Source organism: Peromyscus californicus, unplaced genomic scaffold, assembly GCF_007827085.1.
Source record: "Peromyscus californicus insignis strain IS unplaced genomic scaffold, ASM782708v3 Scaffold_17__1_contigs__length_78620276, whole genome shotgun sequence".
Taxonomy (NCBI): Eukaryota; Metazoa; Chordata; class Mammalia; order Rodentia; family Cricetidae; genus Peromyscus; species Peromyscus californicus.
In genome coordinates, this window is record NW_026294469.1 from 36,691,099 (window position 1) to 36,717,042 (window position 25,944).

A 25,944-nucleotide genomic window follows, 5' to 3' on the forward strand; every position below is an offset into this window, starting at 1 on the left:
TTATCTCTCTGTTTTGAACACACTGTGTTTTAGATGATAATAGTTACAGTCTACTAGATACCTTTTATCTTATGACATTTAAACAAAGTATCTACTGTTGCTGTTTTTTTCTGTCTCCCCCCGCCCCCCCCTCCATTTCATTCTCAGGAGTGTCTTGGAGATAGATCACTAGATTGGTAACAAGCCAAGCGGTGGCTGTGACTGATGTATGGCAGGCTGCTCATTTGATCTCTCTGGGCTTCAAGTTCCTCAACTATTCTCCAGGCTTCTAGGTAATCAACAGAATCTCTGTAGCTCTAAATTTGCATATCCGTTTGCCAAAAGCCAGAGTGTGAAGTGGTGGGCAGACCGAGAGTTCAAAGACAAAAGGGAGGAAGTGCCACAAGGTTTGAGGTTAGGAAATAATTTCCCCCAAACAACCCCAAACTGCACCAACCCACACAGACCCAGGAATTCAATCATTCCGCTTCCCAAACAGTACTTCTGAGCTCCTTCGTACAGGGGACTCCACTGAAGCAGAACCCTACCTGTGTGATGTCCTTCCTCAAACACCATAAAGCTCAGGACCTACATCTCCCTAACAAACACCGGGGGAATCATAGGAAAGTGTGGCTAAGCCTTGGCTTGTTTGTGCGTTTTTATTACACCACTTATTGTGTGCATGTGTTGTTGGGTGGGGTGGGGGGGGGAGAGGTCACACAGGGCACAGGATAAGGGAGGCAAGAGGACAACTTGTGATGGGGGGGGGGGTTAGATCTCTCCACCATGTGGGTCCTGGGAATTGAAATCAGAGCCTTGGGCTTGGCGGTGAGAGTCTGCTCACTGAGCCATCTCACCAGGCCTATTATTTATTTGTTTTGGATTATCAAACAGGGTCTCCAATGCCCCAGGCTAGGCTCAAACTGAACTTGCTATATAGTCAAGGTTGGTCTTGGACTCCTGATCGTCCTGCATCTACTTCCCAGGGACTATAATTACAGAACTGTGTCATAATACCTGCCTTTTTATTTTTCATTAAAACAAAACAAAACAAAACTTTCTGTATTCACTGGATCAAACCCAGGGCCCGGCATGCTGAGCCTATGTTCTACCCCTGAGCCCTACCTCCAGCAGGTATAGTAAATTCTCCACTCTAAGTTTTAAGTGAGGGGCTGGAGAGACTTACCAGTGGTTAGGAGTGTGAGCTGCTCTTGCAGAGAACACGGCTTCAGTTTCCAGTATTCATATGAGGTAGCTCAAAATGGCCTGGAACTCCAGGGGATTCAACACCCTTCCCTGGTCTCCACAGGCACTGCAAGCAGGGTGCCCATACAAACAGGTGTGTACACACACACACACACACAAACACACACACACACAAATTTTAAAAAGTTAAAAAGAAGTACTTTAAAGTTTCAGAATGTGGAAATGAAGACCCTTAATCAACTAAAACTGTTGAGACAGAAAACTCTGAAACAAAAGGGCTCATTGATCTGTGACTGATGCCAGGTAGAAAAACCAAAAGCCCAAATTTGGGGTTAAATGTCCTAGGAGTCAAAACAGACACTGGATGAGAGCTATGGGTATTTCTTGTAAGCTTAGTGGGAAGGAAAGCATTGTAGCCAGCATGGCCTACAGTTAAGGGAGTGAAACCACACATAATGCATAGTGTAGGGTGGGAGGGTACCTATGTTGATCGGTTAGGGTTGTGAGCAGAATGCCACAGTGGCTGTGGTCCTCCTGCAGATTTGAATTTACATTTCTGTTTATTTAGAAACATGGATTTTAGCTGAGTAGTTTTTCTCTCTTCTCTCCATCCTGTCACTCCTGGACTTAGAATATTTCAGAATTCTTTCATCAGCACCAAGACCCAGAGAAAATTGTCTCTTTCCATGCCTAGGTTCTGTGAAGGGTAGACAGCTGTGTAGAAGCACAGCTGGACAAAAGTGCGTGAACCACTGGTGATGGGCTGAGGAGTGCCCAGTAATACCTAAGTTTCAGATTCTGCTTGGCATCCCTTGCAGCAGGAACCCTCCGGATGTTTCCAGAGCTTCCAGCCATGACACTTAACTACGGATCCAAATGCCTAATGCAATAAAGAGAAACAGCCATATAGATCAGACATAGATACAGACACAGATATAGATAGAGAATTTACTTACAGTTTGGGTCAAAATGAGGGAGACAGAAATTCCCAAGTTCTACTGTGTAGAGCTATATTTTCTGGAGAGGCAAAGGAAGAGCCAGGAAAGAGGCATGGGCAGATGGCCTTTCACCTGGGAGAGGAGTCTCTCACTGAGCTGCTTACTAATAGCTGACTGCTGTGGACCGATCCTTTTCTCCGCCATGAATATGTATTACTCTCATTGGTTAATAAAAGGTTGACAGGCCAGTAGCTGGGCAGGAAGCTAGGCAGCAAAGCCAAACTAAGAATGATGGGAAGAAGGAGGGCGGAGTCAGGAGAGAAGCCAGCCAGCCAGCAACCCAGGAAGCAAGACATGCTAGAGGACAGGTAAAGCCATGAGCCACGTGAAAATACATAGATGAATAGAAATGGTTTAATTTAAATGTAGGAGTTAGCTAGTAAGAAACCTGAGCTATTGGCTGAGCATTTATAATTCATATTCAGCCTCTGAGTCGGTTATTTGGGACCGGGCAGTCAGGATGGGAAATGCCATGTACAGCTGATTTTCACTTAGTATACCATTTCCTGGGAAAATTCGAATTCCTAATTCCACAGCATATGAGTTCAGGATTGCTAAAGGAAAGGGGGAAATTTTGCCTTTTTAGGCTTGATGGCTTGCTTTGGGAATGAGGAGCCCTGGCTTCTATGACTTTCTTCCGAAGAGAGGAATTCTGTTATTGATGACTCATCTAGGGAAGGGGGAGGATGGAAAGAGGCAGGGGACTGGAGAATATTGGAGAGACCTTGCTTCAGATCTTCAGTCCTCTCCAGTTCCAAGTTCTCAGTTGGGGACACCACGGTTCCTTCCACTGGGGTGTGTCAAGCCCTACAACTGCATTTGTGGAGTTACAGAGGGGGGAAAACTTTTAAAATTCTATACAATAAAAGACAGAGTAACAAAAGAGCAACATAACAAACTCATTTAATACACGTTTGATGTGATATAGGAAGCTTCAGAAAAGGAGCCTCAAAGAAACGGGGCGGGGGAGGATTGCAAATTTCCCGCAAAGCTTCGTGAAGAGTGGGCATTGGTGCAGAGGAATGACTGGGCAAAGAGGTTTATGAGCAAATGCCATAAACCAGAGAGATCTTTAGCAAGACTTTTTGTTCAGATTCTTCTTTGAGTGTCTTCTGGCATCAGAATGCTGTCTTCCTCTGGGTGTAGGGAGGGCAGCTCCAGAAGGTCTTAAGACCTACTTCAAGAGGAAGTGGGAAGAGTCCTTGTAGATTTTATGGCCTTCTCTGGAGGGCCATAGGTAGAGGAAGGCGAGAGTGAACTTCGTGGTTTTGCTGTTTCCTTTTTCTTTTCTTTTTTAAAAGACTTATTTTATTATGTGCATGGGTGTTTTGCCTGCCTGTATACAGTCTCTGCACCAAATACACGTAATGCCCATGGAGGCCAGAAGAGAGTGTCAGATCCTCTGGACCTGGAGTTATTGATGGTTGTAAGCCACCATGTGGGTGCTGAGACTTGAACCTGAATCTCTAGAAGAGCAGCCGGTGCTCTTAACTGCTGAACCACCTTTCCAGCCCTTGTTTTTGCAGTTTCATCAAATCATAAGGTGGCGCATTTGGGGTTACATGTACTGGACCCCAGGAAAGCATATGATCAAACATTTCTGTCTCCAGTAGCTGCTAGAAGGAAACGTGTCTGCGCATTGGGGCTAAGTTAAGTGTTACTTTTCTTATTGCTGTGACCACACACCTGGCCAAAGAAGCTCAGAGAAGAAAGGGTTGATTTGGCTAATTGTCTGAGAGTCTGGTCCATCATGGTGGGAAAAACATGGTGGGTTGGGACTTGAAGCAGCTGGTCACATTGTGTTTGAGGTCAGCAATCAGAGGATGATGAACGCTGATGCTCAGCTCGCTTTCCCTTTCTACAAAGTCTGGAGTTACTGCATTTAGGGTGGGTCTTCCTGCCTTAATTAACCTAATCTTCTATGTAATTCCTCATAGACATGCCCAGATGCTTGTATCTTAGGCTCTTGAATTCTGTCAAGTTGACAAACAAGATTAATCATCTAAGGCATACACTCATGAGTGTTGGGTTCCTTAGCGGGAGTATAGCAATAATCCTTCATTAAAAAATTACATTGTGTGTGTGTGTGTGTGTGTGTGTGTGTGTGTGTGTGTGTGTGTCTGTGCACGCATACATGCACTATGTTTGTGGAAGTCTGAGGACAACTAATAGGAATCGGTTCTCTTCTTCACTACTTGGGTCCCAGGGATCCAGCTAGGACATCGGACTTGGTGGCAAGCATCTTTACCTACTGAGGCATCTCATCAGTGAAGCACTGATCCTTCAGCAATCAAGCACCAGTCAGCCATTCGACCAACACTGTTCCATAGAATGACTGTTCTGGGAAGCTGGCTGAATTCATGTGTATGGCATCTAGGAGTGTGTCTTAACTGGGGTTCTGTTGCTCTGATAAAGACCATGACCACAAAGAACTTGGGAAGGAAAGAGTTTATTTGGCTTACACTTCCACATCACAGTCCATCACTGAGGGAAGTCAGGGCAGAAACTGAAGCAGGACCCTGGAGGTCAGAACTGGAGCAGAGACCATTTGAGGAGCATGTGGCTTGTCCTCCGTGGCTCACTCAGCCTGCATTCTCATACAACCCAGGACCATCTGCCTAGGGGTGGTACAGTCTACAGTGGGCTGGGCCCTCCCACATCAATCACTAATCAAGAAAATGTCCTAAAGTTTTGCCTATAGACTATCTGATGAAGACATTTTCTGTATTGAGGTCCCTCCTCCTAGATAATTCTAGCCTATGTCCAGTTGACAAAAAGCCAACCAGATAGAGGGATAGACTCATTCCCCTCCTTGAACTTGGTTTCTTCAGGAGCAGTAAGTGGGGTGCTCTGTTGCCATAGTCACTTCCCAGCTTCCTCGAGGATAAGCCCCTGCATGCGCATCTGCTTCTCCAAACCTTTTCCATTTCTCATTGTATTTAGAGATGGGCTTTTGCCGATAAGGACAAACTGCATTTGAATTTGTGATACGCTTCCCCTTTCTCAAGTAGTTGTGATCACAGGTGCATGACAGTATGCCTGGCCATAATCCTTTTATGACCTGAGATATTTTTTTTCATGTAACAAGACTTTGTGCAGCTGGGAGATGACTTAGTGGATAAAGGCACCTGTCCTTAAGCCTCACACCTTGAGTTCAATTCCTAGGCCTCACATAGTAGAAGAAGTGGACATTAACCCCTGCGAAGTTGTCCTCTGACCTCATGCAGTGGCATGGCATCTGTACACCCCACCAATACACGCATCCAAAATAGATGATAAATAAAAAGGTAGGGGCTGGAGAGATGGCTCAGCAGTTAAGAGCACTGGCTGCTCTTCCAGAGGTCCTGAGTTCAATTCCCAGCAACCACATGGTGGCTCACAACCATCTGTAATGAGCTCTGGTGCCCTCTTCTGGCCTGCAGGGACACATGCAGGCAGAACACTGTATACGTAATAAATCAATAGTTTTTTTTAAAAAATGTAGTGAAACAGTTTAAAGTCATTGCTAACATTTTTCTTTTACTTGTGGCCATTGCAATTAATTGTGCTACTATTTGTAGAAAACAGGCATGTTGTCTTTAGGTCCCTCAGGTTCTAGCACTCAGGGCCTATAAGGAGATAGAGAAAAGGGGAACTGAGTGATTTACAGTCTCTGACTTGCTAACTGGCTGTGATGTAGTGATGGTGGCCCACCACTGTGGATAAGAAAAGCTCAGACTTTCTTTTCCTTAAAAATCCATGTATGACTGTCTTTGCTTCTCTACGACTATGGTTCTCAACCTGTGGGGGTCGAATTTCAGGTATCCTGCATATCAGATATTTACAATTCATAACAGTAGCACAATTACAGTTATGAAGTAGCAATGCAATAATCTTATGCTTGGGGTCGTCACAACATGAGGAACTGTATTAAAGGGTTTCAGCATTATGAAGGCTGAGAACCACTGTTCTAGGAGCTGTACCTTTCAATTAGATAACGGTTTATTTCTTCAGCTAGGAAACTTGTTTCATTAGGTGCATGATTGGGGTCTCAGAACTTGATTTTCCAAAGTCTTTCCCCAAAGTGATTCTAAGAAGTCCTACCTGGCCTTAACTCTGCAGTGAACCTTCTCATTTTATTTCCTCCACCTCTCGAGTGTCTATCGGCTGTGCCACCATGCCTTGTGTATATACTACTGGGCATAGAATTTAGGGCGCTGTGCATGCTGGGAAAGGACTCTACCAACTGAGCTACCTCTCCGGTTCCAAGTCAAAGGTTTCTGATAAGTCTACAGAGCCAGAAAATGCACCCAGAATTCAGGCAGATTAATAACTTGGTTCCTGGATGTAGAGCTCGCAATGGTGTGGCTCCCCGGGTACCACTTCCAGTGGACCACGATGAAGAGTTACCGCCTGTTGAGTGAAGACAGGGAGCCTCTCCCCTCTGCAAATGTGGGCCAGCGCTGTGGTGCTCTGCGGCAGATGCCTGGCTTTAGCTGTGTGAGGTCTCAGGCTCTGGGGGGAGATGTGCATATGGGTGGAAGCTGCGCTCTGAGGCAGAACTCCCACAGCCAGCTTGGTCCCTCCTCCTCCCGCCCGGGGAATTCCCACAAGCTCCCACAGTCTCAGGGGTACTTACTGCCCGCCAGAGGCAGGACCCTCTTCAGGGGCCCCCGAAGTCTGTACAACACCTGTTCGCTAGGCACAGCAGTGGTCTGTGACTGCATGGAGCCCCACCTGCAGCCGAGAGAGGGCCTGCACATAGTCGCCTGTGTGAACCTTGGATGCTGTTGACAGCATAGTGTGCTGATGGGGGTCTCCTACATACAAGGGCAGAGAAGAACAAACAAACAAACAAACAAACAAACAAACAAAAAACAAAGCCAAAACTTGTGAAACTAGCCAGGCCCCCCAAAGGTGGGTGTCCCACATGGTTAGTAACAGACTGCGATCCCACAGTGATGGGAAGCAGGGGTTAGAAACACCACAATTTCAAGTTCAATGGCTCTAGGTCACTTGAGAGCTAATGTTGATTCTTAAAGATTCTAATTAAGTAGTCTCCTCTTTGAGTCAGCTTGGTGAGAAGGGAGGGCTCTTTGGAGACTTCTTGGTTTGTTTTTAGCTTATAAAGCATCTTCCCTCACAATTATACTAAGTCACTGTCTCCAAATGAACACTTTATATATAGATGCCTTCTAACCTGTTTTCCTCCGAGTGTCTTTCAGCCCGCCTGGGGTGGAGGGTCATCCGCGGTAGGGCCAGGGTTTGTTTGCCTGGGAGCTGGCCCAGGAACATAGACAGCTAGCTCACTTGAAGAGCATAATCTGGCTGTGTCCTGCAGGCAGCCACTTTGATCTCCTGTACTAAGAATGACAATTGTCAGAAAGTGGGGGGTGAGGGTGGGGCCTTCACCGGAAGTCAGGACTTCGGCTGAAAGATGTGAGGCTATGATCTGCTGCTAATTATCTCCCTACAATTAAGAAGTTTTGAGGCGGAGGCCTCACAACCTCTAATACAATTCAGTTGAAATACCCCATCCTGCGACCTGTTTGCAATTGACTTCCCTCCTCTTCCCTCTTCAAAGCAGGGCTCTGCCAAGGCCACCAGCTACTGTCTTTGAAGCTCCCCCGAAAAGGAGAAAAAACGGAAGCCAAGAGTCAAGAGCTTTCAGCCACATATGTTTTAGGCCAAATTCACAAATGCTTCCTTTTTTCATTGTTTTCAAAAGGCTACCTTTCGTGAGCTCTTTGATCTGGAAAAACAAAAACAGAAACTAAGACATCCCCCATGCTGATTTAAAAAAAAATCATATTTTTTTTTTTTTTTTTTTTTTTTTTTTGTTTTTTTTTGAGACAGGGTTTCTCTGTGTAGCTTTGCGCCTTTCCTGGAACTCGCTTTGGAGACCAGGCTGGCCTCGAACTCACAGCGATCCACCTGGCTCTGCCTCCCGAGTGCTGGGATTAAAGGCGTGCGCCACCACCGCCCGGCCTAAAAAAATCATATTTAACAATTGGCCTAACTGCGGATGTCTGCTTTTTAAAAGTTTTTTTCTTGAAGATTGAAGTTTAATGTTTTTGATAAATGTAGAACAACAGGTCGACATTTTTTTTTTTCTTTGCTCCTTGTCTATGTTTTAGTGTACCTGTCACATAATGGCCTGTTACAGAAAAGGTTCTGTTACAACTCACGGTGGGAAGTGACCTTTACTGAGTCCTGTGAACAGCCGCTGTGGTCTAGTCTCAGGGTTCAGGGTCTGTCCTCAGGCAACAGCGCAGTATCCACCTATAGCCACCCTCAGATGGACTATTTATATCTATATTATGGAAATAAGTCCTCAGAAATTGATATTCCATTGACTTACCAAGTTCAGACATGCCTGAAGAACATTTGCAAATTTATTGAAGAAAACAAAGCATCCTACTCCATTGCACGTAGAATGTCTTGTTTTGAGAACAATTTCAGAAAAATGCTCAAAACGGAAAGAAAACAAAGCGCTTTTCAAAAAATATCAAGAAAATGTTCTGGTAGAGTGCTCACCTCAAAAACACGAAGCCTTGAATTTGATCTCCATATTGTATAAGTGTGTGGTGCACACCTGTAATCTCCCTACATCCAGGAAGAAGAGGTAGGGGTATTATATATATATATATTTAATATATTCTCAGCTACAAAGCTAGTCTGAAGATAATCTAGGATCTGAAAGGCCCTGCCTTCAACAAAACAAACAAACAAACAAACAAACAAACAAATCACGAAGACACGAAACATATTGGTGTCTCCAGGACTGGAAGCCAGTGGAGCTGAATGCGCTCGATGCCCGCTCACCCATCTTCAGGTCCACGCTGACCACTGTTTCCATGCCAGCCTGGCCTTCTTGTCTGCAGAACAAACAGGAACATGCCGTCTGTAAGGGAAGAAAGACAGGTTTGTCCTTTACTCATCCTAGGGTCATTGTTTGAGGAGCTATACACTAGGCTGACCAAAGAAGAGTGATGAACGAAAGAAAACAAACAAAAGTCGTGTGTGTGTGTGTGTGTGTGTGTGTGTGTGTGTGTGTGTGTGTGTGTGTGGTGTGTGTGTGTGTGTGTGTGCGCGCGCGCGGGTGCGCATTTACGTCTACACACGGGAGACTTCAGTGATGCGCCATCCGTCCAGAGTGGTGAGAACTTGGCTGTTTGCAGCTCGTTGACAAAGGAACAATGCATTGTGGTGAGACAGTAAGAGGGAAAGGGTTTTGAGGCTCCAGGGGGATGAGCGATGGGAAGGCACGTGCATGGGAAAGCTAACGGTAGGCACAGTAAACTTAGTGAGCTTGGCTAGGCGGGCTTCACAGGTGCTGGCTGTGGGGCTCAGGGGGTAGAGTTGGCTCGAGGGATTGAATTCTGTTCCCTAGTGGAGAATGGAGGAAGAAGGCATTATGAATTTCTGTCTGCTTTCAGGAAAATAGAGAAAGGGCAGGGTTTTTCTTGTGTGTACTGTTCCTCAGTGACTTAGCGGTCCTCCATTCCTGTGCAAAAAGCGGTGTCCTCTGGAGTGACAGACTGCTGTGTTATCAGTCATGGTCTACATTTACAAACCTCCCACCCTCTTCCCATTTGAAAAATAATTAGGGCCTTTTCTATTTTGTTTCCTTTTGCTATGAAAAGTGCTTTGACAAAGCAATTTAAGGAAGAAAGGGTTTATTTTATATTTATTTATATTTGATACAGGGTCTTACTGTGTACCCCTGGCTGTCCTGGAACTTACTATGTAGGCCAGCCTGGCCTTGAACCCACAAAGATTTATCTTCTTCTGCCCCCCATGTACTGGCATTAAAGGTATGTGCCACCAAGGCCAAAGAAAAAGGATTTCTTTGGCTCACAGTTTATCATGGCAGGAAACTCGTGGCAGCCGGAGCTTTTGGCTCAGAGGGATTTAGAGAATTTAGGCTGTAGGTGAGTCAGGATGAGGTCTGCTGACTCACATTTTTGTAGACACTATGTGTACATCTATCAGTCTGTATATCCAGGCTGAATGTCCCCAGAAAAAGGGTGGGAAGGTGTCCTACCTCTGTTCCTAGTCTATCGTCTAGGTAAGCTCCTAGATGAGACACCCCCCCCCCCCCCAGACCTATAAGTCCCGTAACTTTTAGATTCATTCATTCAGTACTTTTGAAGACTTTGATTTTTAGGCTCTCCTCTGGAGGTAGTGGATACACTAACAAACAGAATAGGAAGGATCAGTCTCTTCTCTTGGGTATGGAGAAACATGAATAGACTAGCCAAAATAACAATACTTTCCTATCATTAAAGGTAGCATAGAGAAGTCCAGCAAGAGAAGGCTGGAGAATAGGGACAGGCAAGAGGGTGGTAGTGCTTTAGATGATGTGGAAGGTAGTATTATGGCAGGCTGTATTAAAACCATTCAACTCCTGTGCTATAGGTTCTGTCCTGGCTAACACAGACTCAACCCAAGCATTGTGTGAGATCTTCATAGCGGGATGTTTTTTAATTTCACAAAAAGAAAAACAGCCCAACAACTAAAGGCAATGGAGAAATGTAGTTCAGAGAAGGAGTGCTTACCTAGCATGCTCGAGGCCCTGGATTCAATCCCCAGCATGATAAAAACAAAAGCAAACAAGAAACCTAAGGCAGACAGGTCACAGGGCTGGATCCAGACCACACCACTGATGTGCACACAATTAGGGCTAGCATCTAAGTTTCCTGACTTCCAGAATTCTCTCCTACTACATGGAGTTTATCTCCACGATTCATGTGGCTTTGCAGATCTAACAGAGTGACTGAGCCTCCCTGCCTTGTGCAGAAGGCCAGAGGACTCAAGCAGAGAGATGGACATGCTCTTTGTAGTTTGAGCAACATTCCCTGATGTGACATTGTGGGAAGTATGTGACTAAGGATACAGCTTGTTACAAACGTGCAGGATGTATGCAGGATGTGGGTTAGGAAACAGGGAATCGAGCAAATTTTAGCTGTTGCTGTAAAGCTGAATGCATGTTGTTTCCAGCATGACTTTTTTTTTTGTTTTGTTTTCCTTCAGGGAACTAAACACCTCCGTGCTGTGGCATTTATTGTAAAGAATTACAGACAAACGGTTTGAAAGGCTGGTGGTTCTCAGACCACATGTGCCATGGAAACCTGGCTGGGTTAAGTTAAATCAAAACCTTCCTTTGGTCTGATTCTCAACAGTTTACCTCTGAGTCTTTATAACAGGGACTGGAAATCAGTGACCTGGCTTTAGGTAAAGCTACTCGCACGCTCCCTAAACAGACTGCCCTCACAGGCTACTCCTGCTTGTTCCGCCATCTTTATCTCTCTCCCTGGAAAAGTACTCACGTACTTGAAAAAACAATAGTGGTAATATTTTATTGTAGAAACAATATGTACTAAATGTAGAAAATTTAGAAATTATTGAATACAAAGGTTTGACAAAAATTTACATTTATCTATTATCTATCTATCATCTGTCGTCTATCATCTATCTATCTATCTATCTATCTATCTATGTATCTATCTATCTATCTTCTATTTAGTGTGTATGGTGGGGGGGAGTCAGGCTCAGGGGCAAACACTGTTGGCTACTGAGCCAACTTCCCAGCCCAAGAGATTAAAATCATACTGTTCTGTTCCTGGGAGGATAATCATTAGTATATGGTATACAAAATCTTAGTCTATTTTTTTTCCTATGCCTGAAAAAATACTTTTTTAAAAATAAAGAACTGACTGGGCATGGTACATACCTTTAATCCCAGAGCTCAAGGAGCCAGAGGCAGGCAGATCTCTGTGAGTTCCAGATCAGCCTGGTGCCTACAGAGTGAGTTCCAGGACATCGAGGGCTGCATGCAGAAACCCTGTCTGGAAAAACAACAACAACAAAATCAAAATATGAATGAATGAATAAATAAATAAATAAATAAATAAGCTACTTTCATCTGGTTTTATTTGAATTTTACTAATGATGTAATAATCATATCACTTGAAGTTCTATTTACTTTCTACAATGTTTCAGTTACAGCAATCCTATGAAATAACTATTGCAATTGCTATTTTGCAGCAGAAGAAACAGGAATTCTGGGAATTGTCCTTTCCATTTCCTTTCTCACCAGATTGTCTTATTTCAGACTAGGTAGCACAATTTATTCATGCTCTGTGTTAATAGGTTGTCAGCATTCATCTCCTTTCTCAACTTTAAACTTCTATAGCCAAACATCTACTTAATATGTCATTTAAATCTCCAGGTACCTGATGATTTACCCAGTCAAGAGCTTTGTGAGAGTCCTCTGCATTGGGCACAGGAGGACTCACACCTGTGCCATCATGGCTTGGGTCCAAGTTACCTGCTTTGCTGCTCGCCTGTAATCCACCCTTGACCTTCTTGAGTTTATTCAGTACCCAGCAGCCAAAGGAGCCTTTCAGAATATAAACGTAATTACCCAACAGCCAGTTCATAGCATGAGACTTTGCTCTGCTCTTTGATTAAAGGCTAGAATCTTTAACAAGTCCTGCTCAGCTGCTCCTGAGGGTCTGCAAATCCCCCCAACCCCACAACTTCAGGTAACACTGTGCTCCCCACATTCTGCACCTGGATCACATCTCTTCCGTTTGCTCAACTGAACCTCTGGCAGAGGTTCTCCTGGCTGCCACACCTTCCTATCATGTTGTTTACTATTCAAATGAGTCTCTGTTTTTCTTCAGAGGTCAGTTTATCACCACATGGGTGAATAAGGCTCCCTGGATCTCTGTGACCACATCAGGCTCCCCATCTTAGTACCATGCTGTTCTGTTCTGTTTGTTTTCGGTAGCAATTATTATAATTGATTAAAAGTTATACCTATTTAAATAATTCTCAGATTCAAGACTATAATTTCATGTAGATAATAAACTTCATGAAAACAAGAAGCACTTTATTGGCTCTGCCATTATGTCTTTATTCTTTTTTTTTTTTTTTTTTTTTTTTTTGAGACAGGGTTTCTCTGTGTAGTTTTGTGCCTTTCCTGGAACTCACTTTGTAGACCAGGCTGGCCTCAACTCACAGAGATCCGCCTGGCTCTGCCTCCCTAGTGCAGGGATTAAAGGCATGCGCCACCATCACCCGGCATGTCTTTATTCTTGGAGCATAGCATTGCACATATTTATTAATAACTGTGTATTGGATAGATGACTTGTTATACAGCTTGTTTATACTGGTAATAACTAGGAAAAATGGAACCAAGAATATTTCTGCTATGAAGTCATAAAGCTAAACACACACACACACACACACACACACACACACACACACACGAGGTATTAATCTGTGATGTCTCCTGACCATTTCCCATAGCAGGCAACCCACCACTGTGTTGTATTATTTCTCTGTCCTCCGACAATGCTGTCTGTACACACAAAAGGAAAGGCTTTGACTGCTTGCTGGGAATTTAATAGTTCCAGCATCATTTTGGTTCTCACTCTGAAGCAAATCTATCTTTTTTTATACTGATATCTAAGCCTTGATTTGGGGACCGTGGAGAAGAAAAATGAAGATGAAAGCATGAAGAAAACATGGAAAGGAGTAAGCCACGCGACGGTGGAGGCAAGTGTCACAACGTTGGAGGTGGTATGTGCAAAGAGCGGAGAAGAACTAGATAGTATTTAATCAGAAAAAGACTCAGAAATTCTTTAACTCAGCCTTCTCATTTTAGAGATTTCCTTGAGATGGCCAAGGTCTCCCATGCAGTCCTTGAAAACTCCAGAATTGCACATGTCCCTAGCAGAAATTCTTAGTCGTTAGCTTGTCAACAAATACTAATTGATTGTCCATTCCACACTGTCCAGGTATTTTGTACAGGGAACTTAGGGAAATGCTACGGTAGAAGCTTATGAATTGCTCCCCCACCCCCGCCCTGCCCATGGTATGTTCATCCACTGCCTTATTGGTTGCAAAAACACTTGTGTGTGTATCCTGCACTTCTCACAAAATCTTTGAGGGAGAAAGGGTAGGACTGACAGTCACATGCTGTATTGGAGACACACCCAGGAAAATTTCAGCCTGCCCAAAGCCACAAGCTTGCAAGTGTCAGATCCGACACAGACTCCTGGCCTCGTATTTGGTACTGTTTCCAAGCCCTCTTGCTGTCCAAAGAGGGTGTGGTAAGTGTAGACCTTAGGCTGGGGACTACAAATCTCTATGAAGTTTCCCACAGGGAAGGAGGCTCTCCTTCCAAGTTTCAGACTGAACTAGGAATAATGCAGACCCCGATTTGCAAGGACCCTGACCCCTCCTAGGCTCAGCCTTTCCCTTTCTCAGCATCAGGCAGGATGCCAGATCTCATGGAGCAGTAGTTCTGGGGCGAGTTCAGTAGGGAGCATTGGATTAAGCTTCTTGTATTGACAGCGATTCTGTCTTGTGAACACACACAAAGCTGGCCTTATGCATTCTTTCCATACCTGGGAGGATTAGAATATATTTCTATTTGCTAGCTGATCTGTTCTGATACATACATCATAACAACAGGACTGTGGTTCCTTTGAAATTAATGGACGCTCACCCTCCCATTTCAATCACTTGCTGAGTTTTGAATATGTTTTTCTTTTCAGTGTCCATGAAAAGGTATTTGTTTCCCGGCTTCTAATTAGCTGTGCCGCCATTTTCTTCCCTTTTCTTGACATGGGGTCAATGTTTTGTTTCTGTCTGCTCTCCCAGCTGGTAACCTGCAGGTACTTGGATGAAAGAAGCCTCCTTCCACTCAGGCAATGCTCCAAGTCCCACCCCTGACACAGACATGCTCACACACAAACACACACAAACACTTCAGAGTACAATAGTTTGACGTACAGGATGCTCTGGAGAGAGGTCAGCTCTCTTCCACCCGCAGGCCTCTGTGGGCCAGTTCAGGGTAGCGAAACTGGCTGCCGTCCATGCAAATCAGCATTCAGGAAAAGGAAGGTCTGGGCGAAGAGGAAGGAATATCCCATCCTGAGGAAGAAAGATTAGGTTTGTTCTGTACGACTGCCTGGGGATAGCTTCCAGGTTTACAATGCACCGTAGCTCTTAATTTAGCCTGCTATCGGTCTAAGATTACTAAACTGTGTTTAGAAGAAAGACACATTCATTATTGTTATTAAGCAATCTAATTTTAGAACTATTACCAGAATAAAACTTAGGAATATAATAATATTTAACCAGAAATGTGACTAATAAAACTCCCCAAGCTTCCACATTTGCGTATTAAGGACTGTAATTAAAAGTAAATAGTGAAACGGGGGGCGGGGGCGGGGGCGGGGGGGGGGGAACCTCCTTTTGGGTGATACTGTGAAGAATGAAGTGCTTTCAGCACTCATTGTTCGGATCAACAGGCGACCCAAATGACTTATATTTGATTACATTTCATTTAAAGACTGGCAATACTGCATATTATTTCAAGTTTGGCTGAGTGGAGACCAGGGTCCATTCCTCACTAGTACAGAAATACATGGCTACTTCTTCAGTGCAGACCAACTAGGAACAAATCATAAATATATAGTTTTCACCTTTTTTGTTGCTGTTGTTAATTCAGGGCCTAACATGTGAAAGTCAGGGGATTGACCTCTGCCTGGGCCATAAGCTTATCTCCTATTCTCCTTTTTTTTTTTGTTGTCTTGAGACTTATTATGTGTATCCTTGGCTGGCCTGGAACTTGATGTGTAGATTAGACTGGCCTTATAGAGATATGCCTGTCTCTGCCTCTGGGCTATCCTTCCAATTTTGAGATAAAGTTTTGCTATGTAGGCACAAGTAGCCTCAGACTAACAATCCTCTTGTATTCATCTACTGTACATATCTTGTTTTCTTCTTTTTCTTTCTTGTCCAGTTACCTTGGCAATACTTCTCATATAGTGTTAATTATAGAATATCATTGTATTTGTTGTTGGTGACAGTCTTCTTGACTTCAGTAAGGAAACTTCTGCTTTGTTTTAAATCATTGTCTTAGTTACTGTCCTATCATTGTGAAGAGTCACCATGAACCAAGGAAAGCATTTAATTGGGGGCTTGATTACAATTTCAGAGGGTTAGTCAGTGATCATCATAGAGGGAAGCATGGTGGCAGGCAAGCGGGCATGGCGCTAGAGCAGTAGCTGAGAGCTCACATGTGATCTGAAAGTTGCAAGAAAAGAGAGGGAGAGAGACAGAGACAGAGACAAAGACTAGGTCTGATTGGGCTTTTCAAACCTCAAAGCCCACCCCCAGTGACATACCACCTCCAATAAACCACACCTCCTAATTTTTCCTAAACAGACCATTCATCTGGGAGCCAAACATTCAAATATATGAGCCTATGGGGTCCATTTTATTCAAACTACCACAAACATGATGATAGTTTAATGTTGTGAGTTTCTATTCTATTTCTCTCTCTGAAATTGCTTCACTGAATGATAACATTCAGGATAAGACATTCAAGTCTGTCTGATTCTCAGGTATTATAGCCTTGCCTTGACCAGTGGCTAATTAGCTTATCTATCTCCAAGACTCGGAGACTAGACTCTTAAGTGGTGTCAGGAAGGTGGTTGGAAATCTTGTCTTGCATGCCAGGACAGGACATAACTATCTTTAATCCTAGTCTGTGATTAAACATGTAGTCTGGTTATTGCATGACGATTCTTGAATTATTATGTGTTTACTTTGTGCCAAGTCCTAGTGAGTGAATCTTTGTGCTAGAATTTCTGTCTCTTCAAGTTTTATATGACAGGTACTGGCTAATGCAGTGGCTAAGGGCCTAAGTTCAAATACCGTGTGTGTATGTGTGTGTGTTTCCTGTTTGACCTTGGGCAAATTACTTATTATGTTTGTGCTTCATCAGAATGGAGTAATAGCAGTAATTGTCTCTGGGGCTGCTATGAACTTCCAATCGAATCACATGGATAGTTGGCATATGCTACAGTAGTTCCTAAAGGCCAGCAACTGTTTTTACTCATGAAAAATGAATAGCAATGCTACTTTGGATTGCAGCTGACTTTCTTCTGTTAACCTTCCTCTCAGGGATGGATGTCTACCCGACCTACTTGATTCTCACATCTCTCTTGGGGGACTGCTACCTGTTGTTAGGCTCATGTTGCAAGGACAAACCATTAGGATGTGTTTATCTTTGGGATAATAGATATTCTTAAACTATATGACTCTCTGAACTGGTGTTATAGTAGTCTATCTGCTGATAGAAAAGACCTTCAGAGACATGGTTCTGGCTTTATTTCTGCTTACCTTCTTCCTCACTAGTTGTAAGCCTCCCCTCCTCTAAAGAATTTAATGAAAATGCTCATAACCCCCCAACCTTCATAAGACATGTTCATATTATTTTCATTACTGCTTTTCCGAAAGAGGCAGTGATCTTGTGATAAAGGATATCATACCACCTCAGCAAAATTACTTTTAATTATCTTGAACCAGAGATCACAAACATTAAATCAGTTAACCAATTTGTTCAGTTAGTACATGTTCATTTGGCCCATATGTTAACGTCATCACTGTGCCAAAGCGTATTATATAAAATAAGGTAGCCACTTCCTCCAAAGAAGCTGTATCTTAAGCTGAGTGTGGTAGTGTGTGTGTAGGGAATGAGTGAAGCCTTAGTGAACGTGTGTTGTTTGAAATGAGTTGGCCATGGCAAGGACCAAGGCCTTGGGCTCATGGGAAATTGGCAACATCTTCTCTCCAGGTCAGCATCAGAGGGTTGGCAACGTCTTCCTCTGGACCATGTGCAGATAGATGTAGACAGTATGTGAAAAAACTAGCAACCGCAGCTTCCTCTCCCTGGATGTTTACAGCCTGAGTCTGCTCGCCCACAGACATCTCCTATCCAGATACTGAATTTCTCCCCACTCTGTTGTACCGAATGACAGAGCAGAGGTTCCGGGCGCCAGTTCCAGGTGTGGCATAGTTGGTTCCAGTCCATCAGATTGTGCACAGCCCACTGGACCCCAACTTTTCTGCATATGTGTCCGTATGTCTTTTCTTTCTTCATTCCCTAACTGGCCCAGTCAGTTTTCAGGAACCCAAGCCATGCTAGTCACAGCAAGCATGGTCATGTTTGTAACCTTAGCACTGAGACAGGAGGAACTGTTTGAGACAACCCCGGGCTACATGATGAAACCTTGTCTCAAATAAACAAACAATGGCAAGTTCAAGTTGAATAAGGCAAAGACCAAAGACTATGATGATCTGAGACCAACCCGTTGAAATGAAGATGTGCATTGACAGCCTGTAAGAGACATGAGATCTGAGTTGAGTCATGCAATTTTAAAAACAGAGCAACTATTTAAATGTGTTTTTCTGTTTAGAGGCCATGGAAAAGTGTTATATCCTCATTTAATCAGCTGAATGACAGCATTTCTTTTCTCTTGATCTGAAGCAAGCCATTCTTATTGGGGAATCATCATTGCTAGTAGATCTTATTTTCTGGTATGATTGATGAAATTGATTCAATTGATTTATTTAGTGATTCTTATAATATTTTTTGTGACTTTCCTATATCTGCACATATCTATGTCATTCTTTATATACCTTTCTTTAAACTCCTGTTCTTTGATTTTACTGAGACAAAATTTCTCAATGTAGCCCTGGTTGTCCTGTAACTTACTATATAGAACAAGCTGGCTTCAGACTCAGAGATCCACCTGCCTCTGCCTCAAAAGTGCTAGGATTAAAGGTGTACACCACCAGACCTGGCGATTTACCCCTGTTTATTTCTTATATAACTTAATAAAAAATTTAAATATCATTTTCTAAAGTAGAGAAGTGTCAGAGCTTATCTTTGAGAAATAACAGAGAAATAATATTCACACAACTCCTGAAAATTTAAAAGTTCTACAAACTGCTGGACATATACCACTAGTGGAATACAGTGTCCTTGTCATATTTACATTATTTTGGGAAAGAGAATGGAACAGTTAAGGATTTGTTTACGAGCTGGGCATAGTTGCCCACACTGTTAATCCCAGCAATAGGGAAGCAGAAGTAGGAGGATCTCAGTGAGTTTGAGGCCAAACTGGTCTACTACAGAGTGAGTTCCAGGACAGTCAGAACTACATAGTAAAACCCTGTCTTGAAAAAAGACAACCAACCAGCCAACCAACCAAACAAAAAAGGAAAAACAAACAAAGTAAATAAAAATAAAAATAAACAAAGGATTTGTTTAAAAATGGATCAACGATATCTAGTTTTCATCTGCTCTTGCCCTTTTTTTAGACATTGTTTTATTTTTTCATAACATTCACTGTTTTCTAAATTGATCTTCCTATTTACCTATTCTTTCTTGAGGACAAGGACTTTGTCTTGTTCACAGCTGTTTTGTAGGGTTGGACATATATTAATTATTCTGCTATCCAGTGTTCATGGTAGAATAGAATGTATGCTACAGCTGAATTGTGAATGTCTAGGCTTAGAGTCAACAAGTCTTGTGCTAGCTCAAGACTTTATGTCTTAGCCAGGCGGTGGTGGCGCACGCCTTTAATCCCAGCACTCGGGAGGCAGAGACAAATGGATCTCTGTGAGTCTGAGGCCAGCCTGGTCGGTCTACAGAGCGATATCCAGGACAAGCACCAAAACTACACAGAAACCTTGTCTCTACTTTATGTCTTTCTTTTATCCTGTATGTGCCTTTAATGGTTTGCTACAAGTCTAAGCTTTATATTTGAATGCCTAGACTCATGGGCTCTTTTTTTTTGACAGGGTATCACTAGGAAGTCCAAATTGTCCTGGAATTGTGTAGACCAGTCTGGCCTACAGAGATCTGCCTATCTTCTGTCTTCAAGGGCCACAATTAAAGGCATGCCCCACCATGTCTAGCTCTCGTGGACACTTCATTGCTTTGAATCCTTGTAGATCTTCAGAAGTGTGGGCTCTATTTTATGTGTGTTTATGTCCTCCTCTAAATCCAACTTACTGGTGAAATGTGTGTTTTACTGAGATTCACACAACAGGGTGTTGGCTGTTTTGTTCAGTTAGAATTACCCACTATAAGGCATTGCAGTGTTAAAAAAAGCTGCAATATTTACGAGGGAGGGTGATTGAAACAGCAAAATTCTTACGGGTGATGTGCTTTAATATTGTAAAAATAAAAATATGACAAGGGTGATGAATATATCTGTCCATCTGCACCAAGTGCAGCTTCAGTGAAAGTCTGTCAGTTTTCATTCTCCAGGCAAAGGATGTGTAATGGTATGGAATGAATCCCCAATTTATGTATGATTCTTAGGCACAGAGGTTAAGAAACAGGTTGAATTCATTTTTATACATATTTTTCAAATATTTTGTTTAATAATTATGTATCATAGAAGACAACAAATAGGTTGATTTTAAGAAATAACGTGATCATTGGCTGAGACTACAAGATGTTACCTAGGAAATTTCAATATAAGAGTCTGTCTGCTTTCTTTTGCCTAATTGGATGCTGGTAAATCAAAGTTCATTCCTACTTCCTGTGACAAATCCAATGCCCGTTAAGCCTGGTTGATTACAGAAAACCATATTTCTTTGTGATAAATGACTCTGAGACCACGATAAGGCTCAGGGACTTCCAAGGAAATCTTTCATGTCATGGAAGAGGAAACAAGATTGCAAATTTGAGAGTGGACAGTAATGATCAGTATTGGATGCTATTTATAATCATGGACACAGGAAGTTAATTAGTTTTTATTAAGGTAACTGAGCTGATCCCAGTAGAAAAAGTGCACATGGTGTTGTAAGTGAAAAACAGTCTATAAAGGACCAAGAACTCTCATGACTCTGTATAGGCTTGGGGGAATGCATCCTGAGTGGCTTGAAATGACAGATATAATTGCAGATCAGTCAATCCTTTGTTGTTTGACTTTTTAGTCCTCTCTCTCTCTCTCTCTCTCTCTCTCTCTCTCTCTGGTTTTCCAGATAGGGTTTCTCTGTGTAGCCCTGTTTGTCCTGGAACAATGAGTTCTAGGGCCAGGCTAGCCTTGAACTCAGAGACCCGCCTACCTATGTCTCACTGGGATTAAAGGCAAGCGCCAACACTGCTGGGCTAGTCCTCTGTTTTAATTAACTTGATTTTTATTGTTTATTTATCTGTCTTAGGGACTTTAACCTTATGAATGTAAGAAAATCTTTTTCATCAATTGTGTTGGGCTCAGAAGTTCTCTCTGAACAAACATAAACACATATGTGTAAATCTGTAGACTTGTGCCATTACGACACCTCTGCTCGAGTTGTTGGAGCTTTGTGGTTTCACCCTCCAAATGCCATCCGCTTGGCATCTCATGGTAACCCGTCCTTGGCTCCCTATCCCAAGGAATCATCCTTACAGACTTTGCTAATGGCAGGAAATGGATCAGAGATTGTATGATGAATAAGACAAAGTGTTGAAATTCGGGTTTTCCTGAAATCAGGGAGTATTTTTTCATTTGCAGATAGCTTTCTTTATGAAATAATATGTTGCTTATTTATTACTGGAAATTTTTACTGTGGGCAAGGATGAGTATTAAAACCTGTCCTGCCCTAATATCATAGTAACAGTATGTGAAGGCAGTTGGGGTTGAATTTATGAAAATGGGACCTTTCAAACTCAGGACGGCCTATCAATGACACAGAACAAAGCTATATTCTCCAAATATACAAAGCATTTATTTACTGTGAGTATGAAGTATGAAATGTGATGGCCACTGACCCATAATACAAGATACTCTTTAATACACTGTGGGAATATTTTACTAGTGAATGCTCATGCAGCCTGAAAGAGTTGATTGATGTAAGTTTGCAAAAAAAGGACCTAATTTGTTCCCAAGCAAGTCATTCTCAAACCTGCAGGATTTGCCTGATGCTGAAAATGAATGGCCCTGTGGATGAGAGCGAAAACAGCAAGGGCTGCCGATGAAGAGACCCAAGGTCAGGAGAGAATCAGCCTGGTTCTAAGATGCCTCTTATGAGGAAAGCAATCAGAGTTATCACCTATACTGTGTCCTACAGTCAAGACAGAGCAATTTGCATGGTGCTTCCTGTTCGTATTTTCCTTGATTCTGAGAAACCAACAGGTTTAAAATGCTTAGTGATTGCCCCGAGGTGATTAATGATAACAGCTACTTAAATATTGACATGTACTAGACACAGGCTCCCTACCTGACTGTGTTGTTCGACTTCCACCTTGCAGGAGCCTCCAGAAAAGCTCCTATCATCTTTATTTTTCATAAGAAGGAAGTCAGTCTGGGAGAGATGTTCCAAATCATGCCATGCCATCCAAGCAGTTAGATGACAGAGTCGAGCAAGCCTGTGCCCAGTTCAGAGGCTGAGATTCTGCTACACTATAGTGCTAAGGCGAAAACCCCATTTCCACTGTGGTTTTTCCTGGCTGCACCACCTCCACTCTGACCCACATCTGATGGGTTATTATGTCCTCAGCATTTTATTTTTTAAATTATGTTTCATGTTTTTTAATATGCAAGATTTAGGTTTACAGAAAAATGGAACAGAAGGTAGTTTTACACATCTTTCCCTAAATCCATACCTGTTATTAACATCTGTTAACATCTTTCCTTTATGTGCTCTGCTCTTACAACTGATGAGCTCATATTTATCTACCATTGTTGACTAGAGTCAATTAAGGCTTTACTTCTTGTCTTCTAAACCCATTGTTTTTCTTTATATTTACTTCTTTTTAAAAAAGCCTTCATTTACCTACTTTACGTGCTTTTGTGTTTTGCCTGCATGTATGTCTGTGTGAGGGTGTCATATCCCTGTGGAACTGGAGTTACAGACAGTTGTGAACTGCCACGTGGGTGCTTAGGATTGAACCCAGGTCCTCTAGAAGAGCAGCCAGTGCTCTTAACTGCTGAGCCATCTCTCCAGACTCCATATCGTATTTACTTATTTCTTAAAGACGCTTCTACAAAAGATTTATTTAGCTGGATGTAATGGCATACACTTTTAATCCCAGCACTCATGAGGCAGAGGTCAGCCTGGTCTACACAGAGAGTTCCAAGACAGCCAGGGCTACATAGGACACCCTGTCTTTGTTTTTTTAAAAACAAGATTTATTTTTTTTCACGTGTATGAGTGGTTTTGGCTACATATGTGTATGTGTACCATGCATGTGCCTAGTGCTGGACAAGAGGATATCTGTTCCTGTTTGTGCAGATGTTTTGTTTAGAAGGATTTGGGTTAAGTTGTTTAAGAGACAAAGCGGTGAAAAATTATCTTGCTAAATGTTTCGAGGCAGAGGCAGGTCAAACCCTTTCATGTGCTAGCATTACACCAATTATAGTCACATGTGAGAAGGATTTGACAGGTAAGATTAATCATTGGGTCTCCAATTACTTATTAATTGGCTTCCCGTATGTGAGGTTTTGTGTAAGCACTGGACACAGAAGTTATGAGCAAGATGGGCAATTTTAACTCCCTAGAGGTTGTAGTCTAGGGAAGGCAGATAACTAAGGTTATTCTCATGAAGTTTGGAGTGAGGCAGAGAAAGGCGGAGAAAGAACCAGGAGAACAGAACACAGCAGGGTTCTGCAACCTTTTCCTGTAAAATCAAAATACTGAAAATTTTAGCTTTCCCAAGCCATGTGATCTCAGTTATCGGCTATTCACCTTGTGATGGTGGGATGAGTGTAGCGGCTGATAGCGCTAGCTGAAAGTGCATGGTTATATTCTGATAAATCTTACACAGGCCCCGGGCCGCCCACGCACTCCCTTTGGATGGGTTGTGCGGTGCAATGGGAGGAACTTCTACAGCTGTTGCTTCCTGGGCATCATTTGCAGGGGAAATTTACACAGCCCAACAGTGGCAGTTCAATTGATTGCAAATCCTGCTACAGACAAAAGTAGGGACTGAAAGGTTATGTTTACATCCAGAGCCCAGGCACGTACAATGTGGACCATGGGGAAAGCTTGGGCAGTAAGCCAGAGTGCCCATAATTACAAGCCTAAAGCAAACCCAAATACTCCTAAATTTGCCCAGCAGTACAGAAGTGCTAAGAGTATCCCAGATGTTCTGTATACACTGTGGAGAAGGTAATTGGAGCTGGAAAGCCTGGCACAGAAACTGTGCCCAGTGTGTCATGGGTGGGTCGAAGAGCCCTGAATCAGTGACTCTGAGTGGCATCTGTTATAGAGGATGCTAGCAAAGAGCTTTGGGCCACAGGGATTCGGCTTTGGTCTGGACTAGCAGCCCTTGTTGATGCTCAGGAAAGGTGTAAAGCCACACCTAAGCACCACACACCAAGAATCCCTCCATAAACTAAACGGCCTTAGAACACCAAACTGCTGTGGCACTCACCCACCACTAAGTGCCACATGTTATCCCTATCCTCTCACAGGCAGGTTGGCTGACTGTAGGGAGACAGCCCCACACTCTCACTTTATTCACCAGAATTTTCAAGAATGTTTCTTCTGCATTTTAAGCAAAATCTCAGCTTGGAAAAATACAACTGTACACATACAGCCCAGGACGCATTTAATTCGTTGGATAGCTTTCATTGACTTCAAAGGTAAACAAAGACTGAACAGAAGTTGAGTTTTCTGTAGACTGAACACAATAAGAAAACTGTTCTAGAGCTGGCTGTAAACGTGTGTAATGTGCTGGGGGAAGAACATTCTAGTTAGAAGGAGGAGCATCTGTAAGAGTCTGGCTTAACCTCTTCAGGTATAAGAAAGAAAGGCAGTGAATGTGGTCCAATGGGCAAAGTGGGGACCAAGGAGATCAGTGTGGGGGTGGGGTGGGGGATATGTAAGCAGGATTTAACTCAGGTAGAGAGGTATTGGCCAGGGCCAGGCATTTGGATACTTGTCTAACTTTAATGAGGAACTGTCGGAGATTTTGTGAAAGGGGATAATGTAATCTGAATGTCATGTTCTAAAAGGCGAATCTGGCTGCTAAGTAAAAAAGTGAAGGAGGAAGAAAGGAGTCAGAAATAATTGCAATAGTTCGGTGTAAAATTATTATTAGTGGGGCAGGGATTTATCATCATGAAGAACAACTTCCGGTCTATGTGAGACAGGAGCGGAGGACCCAGCGGGAAAATGAAAAACTGAATGTGAGACGTGAAAGGGAGGAGAGATGAGCCTGTAGAGTCTTGAATTTGTGGCAGAGGAGACATCATTTGGTGAAAAGTAGGAAGGCTTAGGAAGGCACATGCTATGAGATGTTGGGATGGAGAGATCTTTTAGACATCAGAGAAGAGGCATCACGTGGTCACAAGTTTGGGGTTCATTGAGGGGTCAATGATGACATGACATTTAAGAATCATCAATATAAGAAGACTGTGGGAGCCCACAGGAGCTATCTACTGAGACCTTACTCAGGGTCAGAGAATGTGAGCTTGCTTTACCCAGTAGGGCTGTGTAAGGAGATGATTTGGCCATGGGTTACCAGGTGTTTGGAAGGGTCTACCCTTGACTGCACTGTGTGCTTTGATCTTACAAGGGGAGGTCTTTTGTCTCTCCCCTTGGCATATTACAAAAAGTCCTTTTGAATAAACCTTGGGGCTGTTGGGTATTGACCCAGGGCCCTCCCAAAGCTGTCCTGTGTCGCTGTCTTTCTCCTAGTTGTCTAGGTTGATGGTTCTACCTGATATTTTCTCATCCCTCTCTCCTCCACCCAAGCACCCTTTGATAGGTGGGAACAGGTCAGAGTTGGTCTCCCACAGACTCCCACAGAAGCACAAGATCAGGAGTGATTAGTTAACCCTTATCAAGTCTCTACATAGCTACTATGTATTGACTGACATAGAAGATTGAAGGTGTTTGAGGGACAAAAAGATCTTACTCAATTTGTGTCATATATCAAATGCAGTGTTTGCTGGGCAGGAAGTTTTAA

General features: G+C 43.0%; 1 pseudogene; it reads left to right on the top strand.

The window, feature by feature from the left end:
- The first annotated feature begins 6,521 nt into the window (after positions 1–6,521).
- LOC128113088 (cysteine and glycine-rich protein 2-like) lies at positions 6,522–24,365 on the top strand (annotated as a pseudogene).
- The last annotated feature ends 1,579 nt before the right edge of the window (positions 24,366–25,944 follow it).